The sequence below is a fragment of the Hemitrygon akajei genome, chromosome 30 (assembly GCF_048418815.1).
Source record: "Hemitrygon akajei chromosome 30, sHemAka1.3, whole genome shotgun sequence".
NCBI classification, from domain to species: domain Eukaryota; kingdom Metazoa; phylum Chordata; class Chondrichthyes; order Myliobatiformes; family Dasyatidae; genus Hemitrygon; species Hemitrygon akajei.
Window position 1 is genome coordinate 10,651,009 of NC_133153.1, and position 16,736 is coordinate 10,667,744.

Here is a 16,736-nt window from a genome sequence, read left to right on the forward strand (position 1 = left end):
TACCATGCAGTCTCCACGTAGACAGCTATACCACACTGTCCAGATCAGGGCAATGTGGACTATAGCTTTACGGAGTAATGCCCTGTTTGATGAACAGCTCTGATAAATACTGTTTTTTGCAATCACTACAAGTTCTGTGTCCCCCCAACCTGGATTGGGAGCAGTGAGGGGAAAACCACCCCGCAAAATCCCAAATACACAGGAAAGTCGGCAGATGCTGGAAATCCAAAGCAACACACACACACACAAAATGCTGGAGGAACTCAGCAGGTCGGGAAACATCTACGGAAATGAACAGATAGTCAATGTTTCAGACTGAGACCCTTCTTCAGGACTGAGAAGGAAGGGAGACGATGTCAGGATAAAAAGATGGGAGGAGGGGAGGGAGGAGAGCTGGATACGTGAAGCGAGGTAGGTAGGAAAGGTCAAGGGCTAGAGAAGAAGGAACCTGATAGGAGAGTGGACCATAGGAGAAAGGGAAGGAGGAGGGAAGTAATAAGCAGATGAGAAGAGGTAGAAGGTCAGAGTGGGGAATAGAGGAAGGCAGGAAGAATTTGTTTACTAGAAGGAGAAATCAATATTCATGTCATCAGGTTGGAGGTTACCCAGACTGAATACAAGGTGTTGCTCCTCCACCCTGAGGGAGGCCTCATCTTGACATGAGGAATCCATGGATCGCAATGTCAAAATGGGAAATGGAGTCAGAATTAAAATGTTTGCCCACTGGGAAGTCCCACTTGTGGCAGATAGTGTGGAGATGCTCAACGAAGCAGTCCCCCAATTTACAACGGGTCTCACCCATGTAGAGGAGGCCACATTGGGAGCACCGGACATAATAGATGACCCCAGCAGACTTACAGGTGATTCACCTGGAAGGAGTGCCTGGGGCCTTGGATGGAGGTGAGGGAGGAGGTGTAAAGGCAGGTGTAGGGCTGGATGGAGGTGTATGGGCTGGCTGCTTGCAGGGATAAATGTCAGCAGGGAGATTAGTGGGGAGGGACGAATGGACAAGAGAATCACAGAGACAACAATCCATGAAGAAAGCAGCTGGGGTGGGGAGAATGTAAAGGTGGGTTAGTGGTCGGATCCCTTTGGAGGTGGCGGAAGTTGCAGAGGATGATGTGTTGGATGCAGTGGCTGATGGGGTGGTAGGTAAGGACAAGAGGAACTTGAACATTATGTCAAAGTTGGTTCTGCTTTCACATGTTCCCAAGTCCAGTGAGAATGCCAGCAAATTGTTCCGCCCTCCCGTCTACATCAGTAGTTCCCAGACTTCTTTGGATTACCACCTCCTTGGCTCCCAGACCACATCCCTTTTCTCCCTTTCTGGCTATTACATGAAATCTATAAAGAATTTTGGTATACGATGCACAGTGAAAGAAAACAGGAACTGCAAATTCAAAGCAGTGACAAATAATTGCAAAAACTTTTCAGATCTATTTAAGGCTACACATAAAATCTAGTCTGGTGGTATTTATACCCCCGCAGTCCATCCCTCCTGATTGGCTAGTCCTCATCCAATCAGGTTTCCACCCTGTTCAAGTGCCCGGACTTTGAGGAGATGCCCGAGTCCACCGGCCTTACACCCTAAATGTTTCTTCAGATACATCGAAGACATCTTCATAACACGGCTTCATGGACTCCAGGTACTCTGACAGTTCGACCACCATCTGATCAGTATACATCCAAATATTCAACTTACGATGGAGATGAAGAAGAATGGTTGCCTCCCATTCCTGGACATACTAATACAATGGAAACCAGACAGTAGCCTCAGACATAGCGTCAACTGGAAACCCACTCAAGTGGACTTATGCCTCATCAATAACAGCCACCATCATGCCTCCCTACATAGAGCTGTTCTTTCTACTTGGATTAACCATGCAAAAACTATTTCAGACATACAGCGTCTCCACGAGGAAATAAGACGACATTCCTACAGAATGGCTACAGAGTGACTAAATCAACTGGGGCCTTAAAAAGGCCAGCAGAAAAACCAGGAAATCCAACACGGAGGAAGCCATCACAACTGCCTGTCTTCCTTATATTTCCACATTTTCTGGAAGGATTGCCAGGATCCTGAAGAAATACTGGATTAACACCATCCATAATCCCATAAGGAAGCTCAAATCACAGTTTAAGTGGGTCAAAGATGAGCTGGGACTCAGCTCAGCTGGTTTTTACAGGGTTCCCTGTCAATGTGGGGCAGCATATATCAGCCAGATGGGACACACAGTGGAAACCCGCATCAAGGAGCACAGGAAGCGTATCCGTTTGGTTTACCTGGAGAAACTGATGGAAGCAGAACATTGTATTCACAATGACCAAAGGATTGACTTCAACGGCACAAAACTATTGTGCTGTGCCAGTGGCTTTTGGGACTGCCCGGTGAAAGAAGCCATTGAAACAAAACTAGAGAAAAAGAATTTTAACAAAGATGAAGGCTTTGCTCCAAGAAAGAACTGGAATTCAATTGTAAACGAGGTGGGAGAGTGGAAACCTGATTGGATGAGGACAAGCCAATCCGGAGGGACAGACTATGGGAGTCTAAGTACCACCAAACTAGATTTGCCCAGACATTATCCCTAATGAAGATGGCAAAGTTTGTCATTGAAATGTCAGTTATAATTGATACCTGTACCCAGCTGGAAGCCCGAGAACAGTTCATTTGTCATATACACTGGGAAAACACTAGATCCTTTTTCATCAGGCTCAATGTCACTGAGGAGTGGTGTCAGATCCCCACATTAAGTAAACACAAAGTACACTGCAGATGCTGTGGTCAAGTCAAGATGTACAAAAAAGCTGGATGAACTCAGCAGGTCGGGCAGCATCCGTTGAAAGAAGCAGTCAACGTTTCGGGTCGAGACCCTTTGTTCATCCAGCTTTTTTGTACGTCCCACATTAAGTAAGTTGTAGTCTGTTTCGTTGCTCTGAAAGAAGCTGGGTGACTACACTGAAACCATGCTCCACTGATTATGATGTTGGAAGTGCAATAAATAACAACTTGGTATCTTTCCATGGTGCAGGATTGCATTTAGAGATTTCTTTCTGCAACCAAAAGTTTCTTGAACTTGACTTCAGTTTAAAGACATTTTGTAGCAAAATCACTCCTTCCTCCATCTTCCCTGTAAATTCCTCATTACAAGTGTTTATTACCCACTCGGGAATTAGGATGAAGAGAAGATCCTGATTATCTCCCTGAAATCTTTATGCTGCTCACCCACTGTCTACTTCAAGATCATCATCTGGTATCTTTTCTTCCTCTTCCAACTCAGAGGCTCAGAAACTGGCAAAGGTTGTGACGGCTAATATTGCACTTGCAATCAATAGGTTTAATTTGGACAGAAATGTGGAGATGACTGATTTGACTTTGTTACGATTCACATTATTTCCTTGCAATTGGAGATTCATTTCATTAAATTTTGTGAATAAATTTAACAAATAAGCAATGTCATGCCTAATATTAAGTTGATTACTGAATGACGCATTCGAGTCTTCAAACAATTTTATAACAGTTTCAAAAAGCACATAAAGCTTCTCAGGCAGCTTCCTTTAGAAAACTATCTGACTTCCGTGAGGAACAGCAAGCGTTTAAACTGTTCATCCTTCTCGGTACAAAGCTTTCAAAATAGTAAAATAGTCGAGAATTGAGAGCATGGGGCTTGATTTTATTTACTGGTGTGATAGCAGTATTTAATGATTTGTGCTGCCAATCATTTGTTTTTTGTGTGACAAGATGTTGCCTGTGAATTACACAGTGAATGGTAAAAATGTTAGGTACAGCTTTTTTAAACCCCATGGTGGCATCCTGCCATTGATAGTACCCCATCACTGGTGCTTAGAATGTCTTTCTCTGTGAAAATTTGCTCAACAACCCAAAATACTGACTCCCCTTTTATATCTGTTTCTAGTCCCCGTGCAAATAACAACTGTTGAACCATGCTTTCATCTTTTATGAAGCAAATATAACCAAGATTCATTTCCTGGCAGAGCTGACTCATCCAAATATAGAGCAAATTCTGTTGTTCTAAGTATATCGCGTTAAGTGTCTTTCACATTCTCAGATATTTCACCTATTCGTCTTTGAGCAAAGCGTTCACTGAGCAGAATGGCTTTAATTATTTGGTCCAGTGACTTATGCCACCTCAAGTGCTGGGACATGTTATGATGCCATCACAGCCCAGGCAAAACATGAATCTGCCTTAAGGTGGGGCCGCAATATCTTAGTTGGGCCGTGGGCTAGAGAAGTACAGTCAAGATCATTCGAAAGGGCAGATTATGAATTTTACCATGTTAACACCATCCCCTAATTCACAGGAGTTGTGTCATCGTGTGATTGGAGTATGGGAATCATACTAGCTAACACTGTACTACAGTCGTGAACAGCAATACTGCACGAGTCAGGCCTAGAAATTTCTGATTTCTTCAGTCCAGGTTTCTCATGCTATGCCAAACATAGAAGTGTCACGTGGCTTTTCAACAACTATAACACCTCAAGCAAAGTCGAAGAGAACTGTGGGTTATCAAGAGATGAGGTGATTACGTGATCATCTTAAAGAGACACCAAGGATCAAAAGCTTACAAGTAATTCATTTCTAAAATTAAACCTGTAGTCCCTTAGCTGCCCCCTGCCCCCCCCCCTTGATACTGAGTGCTCCCCATCACCCCCTCTACTTTTATCACTCCTTTAGAAACTCCTATCGCCCACTTTGGAACCACCGGTCTAAATTCTAGGTGAGGAAAGGGGTGAGCAGTGTGATAACAACAGTTGTACATGATAGAAATCCACAGATCATAAGCAAATTTGCTTGGAACTTGCCCAATATTGGCATCGTGCCAGGTCGAGTTTAAAGCCTATGGCACAAGTAAGGTGAGGTGCAGGTACAATGAAAAACCTGCTTACAGCAACATCACAGACATGTGGATTCAAACACTGTACAATCTATACTGGGACGATACTTGGTGAGAAAATGGCCAATGCATTCTGCACAAGATAGCAGAAGATTGTACCAGCAAAAGATTATTTTTCTCACTCCTGCATCAATGGACAGTAAAACAGGCAGCTTGTAACGCCTGCCAATCCCATCAGTTACTCAAGAGACAACATTTCATTATCCCCAGGGATCCTTAGCAACAGACCAGGCGAGAACGGGAGCAGTCATGGGCCAAGGTTGGACAGCCCAGAGGATCAGAATGTCCAACTCCTGTCACCAGCCGAGATCCACCCACAGCCAGGGTGGGGCACAACTATACCCCTTCTTTCTCTCAAGAGGAGCTCACATGGGAACAGGTGTGGCGAAATCAAGATGGCACTAAACAGAGCAACACACACAAAATGCTGGTGGAACGCAGCAGGCCAGGCAGCATCTATAGGGAGAAGTACAGTCGGCGTTTCGGGCCGAGACCCTTCGACCCTTCGTCAGGACTAACTGAAAGAAGATAGTAAGAGATTTGAAAGTAGGAGGGGGAGGGGGAAATCCAAAATGATAGGAGAAGACCGGAGGGGGTGGGATGAAGCTGAGAGCTGGAAAGGTGATTGGCAAAAGTGATACAGAGCTGGAGAAGGGAAAGGATCATGGGACAGGAGGCCCAGGGAGAAAGAAAGGGGGGGGAGCACCAGAGGGAGATGGAGAACAGGCAAGGAGTGATTGTGAGAGGGACAGAGAGAGAAAAAAGAAGGGGGGGTGGAGAAAGGAAAAATAAATAAATAAATAAATAAATAAGGGATGGGGTAAGAAGGGGAGGGGGGCATTAACAGAAGTTAGAGAAATCAATGCTCATGCCATCAGGTTGGAGGCTACCCAGACGGAATATAAAGTGTTCCTCCAACCTGAGTGTGGCTTCATCTTGACCGTACAGGAGGCCATGGATAGACATATCAGAATGGAAATGGGATGTGGAATTAAAATGTGTGGCCACTGGGAGATCCTGCTTTCTCTGGCAGACAGAGCGTAGGTGTTCAGCGAAACGGTCTCCCAGTCTGCGTCGGGTCTCACCAATATATAGAAAGCCGCACCGGGAGCCCTGGACGAACAACACCTTATATTCCGTCTGGGTAGCCTCCAACCTGATGGCGTGAACACTGATTTCTCTAACTTCTGTTAATGCCCCCATCCCTTACTTATTTATTATTCCCCGCCCCTTTTTTCTCTCTCTGCCCCTCTCATAATCACTCCTTGCCTGTTCTCCATCTCCCTCTGGTGCTCCTCTCCCCCTTTCTTTCTCCCGAGGCCTCCCGTCCCATGATCCTTTCCCTTCTCCAGCTCTGTATCCCTTCTGCCAATCACCTTTGCAGCTCTTAGCTTCGTCCCTCCCCCTCGTCTTTTCCTATCATTTCGGATTTCCCCCTCCCCCTCCCAAATCTCTTACTATCTCTTCTTTCAGTTAGTCCTGACAAAGGGTCTCGGCACGAAACGCCAACAGTACTTCTCCCTATAGATGCTGCCTGGCCTGCTGCGTTCCACCAGCATTTGTGTGTGTTGCTTGAACTTCCAGCATCTGCAGATTTCCTCGTGTTAGCACTAAACGGAGACTCCTTTGCTTGCATCTTCAGAAACAGCTCTATTTCTATCTTTGATATCTATTTTTTTTTTCTTTTTAAGTTCTTTTGGAGACCCTGACCTGGAGTTACACTCTGACTTTGGTTCCTTGTGGTTATGGGACCCGCTCTCCGGGCTTCATGAACGGCCACTTTTTCATATCCCAAGGATGCGGCCTGGAAGATGAGCATGCCTTCAAGGTTCCGGCATTTCATGGCTCTATGGACGTGCTGATTGTAGGCCGGTGCCCCTGACTGAAATGTTGGGGGAGAACACGGAACATCGGGTGCAGGCGGGTTAGCTGCCGGGGGTTGTGGGTCTGGAGACCTGAGCCTTTCTGGGGCTGACTCTCTAGGTGCAGATCTCGGAAAAAGCGATGCAACAGACTTTTAACATCATAAATCAGTGAGTTGTTTGTTACGTCTCTTTTTCTAAGGGACATCTCTTTTTCCCTTAACTCTTCCCTCTCCCCAATAAGGGAAATGGGGAGAGGGGAGAGGGGGAGCCTGTGGTATGTTGAATACCAGGTGAATGAGTAGTCTCTCAGATACTGCAAGTCTGTGTCTTTACTGATGCTTTGCTGCATGCCTGAGTGCTCGGTGGAGGGTGCTGATGCTTGTGTGTGGGAGGGGAAGTCGGGGGGGGGGGGCTTTGGGGTTCTAACATTTAACTGTCATTCATTCTTTGGAGCACACGTCTGTTTTCGTGCATGTCTGCAAAGAAAAAGAATTTCAGGATGTGTATGGTATACATTTCTCTGGCATTAAATGTACCTGTTGAAACCTATTGAAGAGCCACAAAGGCCCTTTAAAAATTGTTAACTTTCCACACGTGCTACCTGATTTGCTAAATGAGAAGTGGGACTTGATTTTATTCACCTTTGTGATAGCTGTATTCAATGACATGTGCCACCAGCCACTTAGGTTTTTTGCAACAAGATGCTGGCTGTGAATTACAAATTGAATGGAAAGTATGTTCAGTACAGCTTTTTTCAAGTGATAATCCCGCAGTGGAGTCCTGTCATTGATGGTGCGCCAACTGTTGCACAAGCAAGATTGTTGAGTGAGTGGAATGCCCTTCTCTTTGAAAAATTGTTCATGTCTTTTTTTTTGTTGTTTTTATTTCAGATTTCCAACATCTGCTGCAGTTTCTTTCTGGTTTCCATTTACAATGGAGTGAGGACACCCGTCAAGAATGTCTCACTCCTTCTGTTTATGTTGTCTGACTCAATGAAACAACAGAAAGCAGTTCAGAAGCCCAAGGACAAGGCAGTAGTGTCAGCAAACAGCCTCTTTTCTCAACACAGGTCAAAAAGCATAGAGTTAGTATCTGAATCCCAGATCTACAAGTCAGTCTGGGGCATCCAAACCGGGAGACACTTTTGCCACACTCACTGTTAAACAGAGAGTTCTTTTGCACTCGATCACACAGACCTTTCAGTTCCTGGTTACAACTTCCCCTTTTTATGAACTCAGATCTACATATTTTAAAATGGCACACAATAATTATTAAAAACACAAAGTTCAGAGGTAGGGCTGAATGGAATGATCTGTCTGCTGGGAAATTTCTGAGATGGATGTTTTTGACTGAAAAGTGGTTTGCAAATATTTTGGAAACTGAGAGCAAACACAAGGAAATCTGCTTGCTTGGAAACTGAGAGATTGTTTTGAAGTATTTTTGGTTAATAATTTAAACTTAGTCATGGTTTTCCTACCCAAAGTTTAGTCATACCTTATCTTAGTGTTACCAAGTACAACTCCCTTCCGAAGTTTTATCCAACCTTATTCTGGTAATTTTCCTAGGTCATATTTTCCAAGATTATTATTTTTCCCTGACGATTCTCAGCTCTAGAACGGGAAAAGGCAGCTAAACAGAAATCTTGAACAAGTAAGGGGAAACCGGCTTCATTCTCAACAACCTGGGGGCACAAATTTACAATAACTGGCAATTAAATAGAGATGAAATGGGTTAGCACACATATTGAGCCAAATGTGTTTGTCTGTTTCATTTCCAATAGAAAGGGGTGGAGCTACTGGACATTATCATTTTTGTTTAAGGAAAACATTGCTTTGTGTTGGACAGAGGTTGGATCCAATTGCAAGAGGGTGCTCCTTTCTCAAGACTACCAATTAATTAATTGGGTTATTCCACTTGGCACTCTGTAGGAATGGTGGTTCGGATGCTCCATGGCCATCTGTGCATTATAAGGTACAGGAGCAGAATTAGGCCATTGGGTCTGCTCCACCATTTCATCATGGCTGATCCATTCCCTTCTCAGCTCCAATCTGCTGCCTTCTTCCCGCATCCCTTCATGCACTAACCAATCTAGAATCCACCAACCTCTGCCTTAAATATACCCAGAGGCTTGTCTCCCACAGCTGCTTGTGGCAATGACTTCCACAGTTTCACGACTCTCTGGCTAAAGGATCCTGGAATCATTTTTGTGAACCTCCTTTGAACCCTCCCCAATGTCAGCACATTCTAGCCTATCTAGTGCCTTATAAAGCCTCAATATTACATCCTTGCTTTTATATTCTAGTCCTCTCAAAATGAATAAATGAATGCTAACATTGAATTTGCCTTTCTCACCACCTACTCAACCTGCAAATGAACCTTTAGAGAATCGTGCATGAGCCACTTTGCACCTCAGATTTTTTAATTTCTCTTCACTTGGAAAATAGTCTACACCTTTATTTCTTCTGCCAAAATGCATGACCATGCACGTCCTGTCACTATTTCATCTGCCTCTTCCTTGCCCATTCTGCTAACCTAAGTCTTTCTGTAGACTCTCCACTTCCCCAAACTATCTGTCCCTCCACCTATCTTTGTATCACCTGCAAATTTTGCAACAAAGCCATCAATTCCATCATCCAAATCACTGACGTATAACATAAAAAGTAGTGGTTCTAACACAGACCCCTGTGGGCCACTAATCACTGGCAGCCAACCCTAAAAGGCTCCCTTTATTCCCACTCTTTGTCTCCTGCCAATTGGCAAATGCCCTATTGAAGCTGGTATCTCTCCTGTAATATCATGGCTCCCAGCTTGTTAAACAGCCTCAAATGTGGCAACTTGACAAAGACCTTCCGAAAATCCAAGTACACAACATTCACTCATTCTCCTTTATTTCTTCAAAGAATTCCAACAGACTGGTCAGACAAGATCTTCCCTTAAGAAAACCATGCTGTCCATGGACTATTTTATTGTGTGCCTCCAGTAACCCGAAACCACATCCTTAACAATCAACTCCAACATCTTCCAAGCCCCCCGAGGTCAGACTAACTGGCCTAATAATATGCTTTCTTCTGCCCCTCTTCCTTCTTGAAGAGTGGAGTGATATTTACAATATTTCAGTTCTCTGGAACCATTCTGGAATCCAATGATCCTTGAAAGATTATTACTAATGCCTCCAGGTTGTATGGGATGTTCAGGGAGGGGCAGCACCTTCGGTAGTGTGCTCCGCCCAGGGGCAGCTCATCCACCTTTGGTTGCCCCTGCCACCCAGATCTCACCTGTCGTAATTGTTTGCATACAACAGTGGCCACACCCCCGGGGCACTGCTTCAACAGGCAGGCTAAACCAGATGAGGGTAGCTGGGAACCTCCAACCCCGGTGAGATGGGGATATGCCTACCCCAGCATGCGAAGCCAGCTCCGGCAGAATGGGCAAATGAGATCAACTACAAGCTCCAAAGGGCAAGAAGACAGTGCTGCAATACTTTGTGGAGAGCAAAGGGCATGACAAGGCACAGAAGGCGTCATGGCCATCCACTGCAGCTGAGGAAGTATCCAAACGTGATGGCTTTTCATAGCATCTTTCCAAGAGTTTTGAGGCTGAGAGAGTGGAACTGTCCCAGTGCAATGGTTTTCTCACTATAAAACTCCTCCCGCACAGGTTTTATCTGTACAGCACAGTCAAACGTCATCGTCTGAAACAATGGACAACCAACACTAATGCCTCCACAATCTCCTCAGCCACCCTGGAATGTGGACCATATGGTCCAGGTGACTGATCTACCATCAGACCTTTCAGCTTCCCAGGCACCATCTCCCTAGTAATGGTAACTTGACACACTTATGCCCCCTGACACATGAGTTTCTGGGATACTGCTAGTGTCTTCAACAGTGAAGATTGATGTAAAATACTTATTCAATTCATCTGCCATTTCCTTTGCCCCCATTAGTATCTCTCCAACTTCATTTTTTAGCAGTCCAATATCAATTCTCATCTCTTTTACACTTTATATTGTATATATGAAGAAACTTTTGGTATACCTGCCTTTAAAATATTACTTCTTTGGGATGTACCTAACCTGCAGCTTTCAAATTGCTCCCAGAAATTCCATCCATTGCTACTCTGCCATCATCCCTGCTAGAGTCCCCTTCCAATCAATTTTGGCCAGCTCCTCTCTCATGCCTCTGCAATCCCCTTTACTCCACTGTAATACTGATACATCTGACTTTTAGCTTCTCCTTCTTCGTACTGTCACAGTTACATCATGACCCCGAACATCCCCCACCCAAGAGCGTATTACTACATTGCTGCATGTGGGGCTGGCTTTTGTGCTAATTGAATGCACATTCCCCAAGGTGTGGCAATGACTCGACTTCAAAAATGTTCCATTGGAGTTAAAAACACCCTCTTATTGTGGAGGAAGCTGTCTTATTACTCATGCACAACGAAGAACTTCAGTTCCCAGTGAGAAACACAAGGGGTTCACCCGGAAGTGGAAACTACTAAGATTGCGTGCCGACAGGGTTGAGTGGCAGTTCAGTAATACAATAGGTTAACACAAATCCATGCTAAGTTTGTCTTTATTAAGAACAAACACAATAGATGCTAATGAAAATAGTTCTTTCACCCCCACCTTGGGGTGCTGGCTGTGAATTCCAATAATCCGGTTAGACTAGCTCAAGCTCTAAGTATTTCTACAATGTCGGCGTCTGGAGTTCTGCATGAATGGAGCAGATGAGAAGCAAACATCACATCTTGTAGAAGAATGCTGTGGCACTGAAACGGAACCATACAGACCTCCAGTGATCTTCCACCTCCACACCCACAGTCCTAACGCAGAATCTTCAGAGCCACTGCAATTCATCCAGTACCCTCGGGTATACACAATCATGTCTAGGAATTGTGCATCTATCTACCTTCAATAACATACTTTATTTCTAATTATTTACAGCATCGTGATGGGTATACAGAGATTGAGTGAACCCAACAGTCTTATTCTTAGAGAAGGGGAATTAAAAACTAGAAAGCAGAGGTCTATGGAGAGAAGTGAAAGATTCAAATTCTTAATTGGAATCAGGTGTATTACTGACATGTCGTGAAATTTGTTCTCTTGTAGCAGAAGTAAAATACCGTAAATTACAATAAGAGATGAAATATGTAAACCGTCCAAAAGAGGAATAATGAGGGAGTGTTCATAAACCGTTCAGAAGTATGATGGTGGGGGGGAAAAGAAACTGTTCCCAAAATGGAGAATGCAGGTCTTCGGGCTCCTGTGCCTTCTCCCCGAGGGTTTTATTGAGAAGAAGCCTCTTCACACAAGGTGTGCTGTATATTTGGAATGAGCTACCAGAGCAAGGGTTTGAGGCAGGTACAGTAACAACATTTCAAAGACACTTGGGTAGGTAGCTGGACAGGACAGGTTTATGGGGACACAGGCCGAATGCGAGCAAATTGGACCAGCTTGTGGGCACTGTGGTCAGGATGAACAAGCCAGGCCAAGGGGCCCATTTCAATACTGATTTAACCTACAACTTGTAATGTGCTCCTGTTGCCCATTCCAGGAACCACCTGTTTAATACTGACTGGGCACCCTGCAGCATCATGCACAGTCTCAGACAGGAGGACTCATAATAAAATATTACCCATAAGGCAAGGAGCAAAATCAGGCCATTCGGCCCATTGAGTCTGCTCCGCCATTCGATCATGGTTGATCCATTATCCCTCTCAAACCCATTCCCCTGCATTCTCCCCATAACCTTTGACACCCTTGCTCACCAACAACCTAATATCTATTCCCATAGTTATTCAAGGCCATGACATATTATGAATACTATTTCTTAGACACTCTCCCACTTCACTCTTTGAGCCTTCCCATTCTTGAGCATCAAGTCCAGCAAAGTCATTTCCATCAATGAACAGGAAACACCAACCAAGCTACTTCACCCATATACCCTTTGGATGCATCACCTCCTCTTTTCATTTTTGCTAAGTTTCATATCTGTATTGTTGAAGTAAAAACCTAATGGTACCAGTATATTTACAATTGTGTGTTAATTGAATCAAACTGGCATAACAGTGAATCTCCAGAACATATCTGAATTGGGTGGATACATTTGTCATCATCCATACTGAAGGTAACTACAGGGCAGATTATTATCTTTATGGAGGTAGATCAGGACTTTATGCTCCAGTTGCTGAAAGAATTTGGTACAGCAGATGGTTAAGGAAGGCCTTGAAGAACAGGAACAGGGATGACGTAGCAACTGTACAAGACCTGAGCGAGACTGCACTTTGTGGCTTGTGTGCACCTTTGGTCTCATTATCTAAGGAAGGATGCCCTTGATTGAAGGGAGCGTAATGAAGGTCCACCAGATTGATTTCCATGATGGAAGGACTAATGTATGATGCAATTATGACTAATGTACGACTCTTAGGGACAGTCCTCTGCTTTCGTGGATGGTTGCAAAGAAAAAGAATTTCAGGATGTATACTGTATACATTTCTCTGACATTAAATGTACCTTTGAAGCCTTTGAATTAGGCTGTTTTCTCTGGAGTTTAGAGGATTCAGGGGGACTCATCAAAACCTACTAAGCTCAGAACATGACTGGGTAGAATACATGTAGGAAAGAGACCATAACTTGGGGTGACAGTCTAAGGTTCAGACTGAGATGAGGTGAAATCCCTTCTGACAGAGAGTGGCAAATCTGTGGAGGTCTCTATCACACTGAGCAGCTGAAGCCAAGTTATTAAATAGAATTTGTTTTTAGAGATGGAGGGCAGAGCTAAAGATAGCACCAGAGGGAGATTTCTCCCAGCTTATCAGCAAAACAGTTCAATTCTTCCTATCCTAATGTCTCTATTTTTCTTTTCAAGGTGGCTGGAGTCCTCTCGGGATCTTTGATCTACAGCGGCACTCACATTTACAGTTCAGCACGGCCGCATGTTCCCATTCTTGGAGCTCGCTGATCAGCTGCATTGTGGCATGCCCAGATTTGGCCTGAAGTCAGGTGACTCCGGGGTCTTGCATAGCCCCCGTGGACACGAATTCTCGCCGCACTCAAGTGTAACAGGAGCCGGAACATTGAAGACAGCAAGAGTGATTGTCAGGGGGCTCGGCACTCAGTAATCGATCTGTCGATTCTCAAGTCAGGGAACTCAAATTTAAAAGTTAATGCTTCAGACTGACTGGAAAAATCAAAATGGCAACTGTTGTCTCCCCTGTCACTGTGGAAGGAGCAATATCTGTCTTTCCCTTGTTAGTGAGAGAGATTGCCTGTGGGATGTTGAAATGTTAGTTTTTGATGTACTGTAGATGATGGTCTATCTTTGGGAGCTTCACTGTTGATTGCATGGTGGGTGATGGGAATGCTGATGCTTTATGTTAGAATAAATGGGGGGGGGAATGATGATTGGTGCTCCTTGTGCATGGGAAGGGGGCAGAAGAGATTTGTGGTTCTTACATTTTTATCTGTCATTCATTCTTTGAGGGGTTTCTTCTGTTTTGAGGATGTCTGCAGAGAGTAAGAATTTCAGGTTTTATATTGGAACTATATCGTACAAATGGAACTATTGAAGGGATAGGGGGAGAAAGCTGGAACAGGGGACTAAAGTTGGAGGATGCACCACACCGTTACATGGAATAGTGCAGCCTCACTGCAGGATTTAATGGCCCACTTCTCATTGTTTCATAGGACTATAGTTCAATAATTGGAAGAATTAGAGCCGGATTGTATCACAGAGTATGAAGCCACGAAAGTAATGGACACACTGCACTATGCAAATTCCTGTCAATGCTGACACTGGTCCTGTAGATAGGATTTTTTTTTTTTAAAAGAGGAAGAGAAAACAAGAAATTAGAACTGTTCAACCTAACAAAAGTGGTTAGGAAAGTTCTAGTGTGTTGTAAAGGATGCAAGAATACGTAGCATACGTAGAAAATGTAAACAGGCATTCAGAAAGTCAACACGGCTGTGTGTAAGTGAAGTCAAGTTTGACAAATCTGCTGGAGTTTGATTACGTAACTAGTAGATTAGAGGAGGTGAAACCAATTCATGTGGTTTAGCTACATTCACAGCAGGCCTTTGAGAAACTGTTATGTATGAAGTGACATAAAGAGGGATTAAGAAATAGAGGGATAGAAAGAAATATGATATTTACAGAGAGGATCAGTGTTGATCATATTGAATGGACTAGTTCTACTATCTATTTATTTATTTATTGAGAAACAGTGTGTAGTAGTCCCTACTGGCCCTTTGAACCACGCCACCCAACAATCCACCAATTTAATCCCAGACTAATCACGGGACAATTTACAATAATCAATTATCTTACCAACCGGTAGGTCTTTAGACTGTGGGAAGAAACCAGTGCACAGGGAGGAAACCCACATGGTCACAGACAGAACATACCAACTCCTTACAGGCAGTGGTGTGAATTGAACCCGGGTTGCCTGTACCGAAAAGCATTGTGCTAACCACAACACTTGATCCTGAAGTTAAAGCATGGAGTTGGCAGTGATGCAAGTATGGAAATTTGGCAGAGAGACTGGAAACAAGAGGAGGAACCATTTGACAGGGATATGACTTCTGGTGTGCTGCTGAGGTCAGTGCCTGGGTAGCCTCTATATTAAAGAATGGTAGACAGAACAGAACGTAATATTTCTAAGTTTAGTAGCATCCATTACAAGGAGGATGCAAAGGGATTTCCAAAGTAACAAGATGAAAAATTGGCAAATGCAGTCTAACCTGTATGAAAGAGAAGTCACATTTGAAACAGCTGAAATGCGTGAGGTCGTCTGGCTGGATATGCAGAACAGAGAGCAACACACCACAGAAAAAGTCCTTTTGTGCTCATTGTCTAAGCTAACCATGATGCCAATTTAAACTAATTTCAACAGCCTGCACATGATCTACCTCATATCCTTCCATTCTCTGTCTGTTCATGCACCAGTCTCGATGTAATATATTGGGAAGTTCTGACATATAAAGGGATCTGGATGTCCTTGTAAGTGAGTCACTGAATGCAAAACAAGAGAAGGCACCAAATGTTTGGCTGGTCTTCACTGAAAGGGGACTTGAATACAGGAGCAAGATGTTTTACTGCACTATTTTACTGAAAATAGTGTACAGATTTTATCTCCTTATGCACTAAAGGTTCACGTTCCTGGAATGGCAGCGCTGTTGCATGAGCAGAGATTGGGCTGGGTAGTCCTGTTTCCACTAGAGACAAGATCTCATTGAAAGCCATAACAGTTTGACAGGGCTCGACAGGCTGGATACAAGGAAGATATTTTCTCTGGGCGGAGTGTTGAGAATGAGGGTCACCATCTGAAGACAAAGGGCAAAACATTCAGGACTGAAATGAAGAACATTTTCTTCATTTAGAGGTCAAGCTGTGGAACAGGTCAGTTCACTTAAGTTACTTAAGAAGGAGCTGGTCAGATTTCTTGACACAAAAGGAGCAGAGTTATGCTTTTGCAATGGATGATCAAACTAACTGGCAGAAGAGATTGGAAAGGCTGATTGGCCTCTGTGTTTCAATGAGGAAGAAGCCTTAAATTTCAGACCCAACGATTTCAGACTCTTCATTAAAATGTTACTGAGGGAAACTGTAAAAATGAATGGTGCCGTTATCAATCTGTTTCCCCATGGGAACGAGAATGGGAAGTTGTCAAGCAGGAACACACAGGGAAATCCCATGCTAAAGTTAAAGAAAGAAGGACCACAAACACCACACCGGATATTAGCAAATTATTAACTCATGTCTCTGGAAAAAAAATTGACCTTTTTAGCTTTGAGTCATAGAAGTGGCATCAAGGTTCTCTGAATCTTTATTTGTAAATCTTGTATTCCTATGTTAATAAAATAAATTAGTGAGGAGACCTTCAAGAATTGGTATTATACTAAAGAGTTCAAAAACTCAGGAGATGTTACATTCCCTGTGAAAGAAATTTCTGGCC

The 16,736-nt window shown here is 43.8% G+C and overlaps 1 protein-coding gene across 1 annotated transcript in view; it reads right to left on the minus strand.

The window, feature by feature from the left end:
- The window catches only part of lrrk1 (leucine-rich repeat kinase 1), a 197,640-nt gene that overhangs the window by 161,727 nt on the left and 19,177 nt on the right, over positions 1-16,736 (minus strand).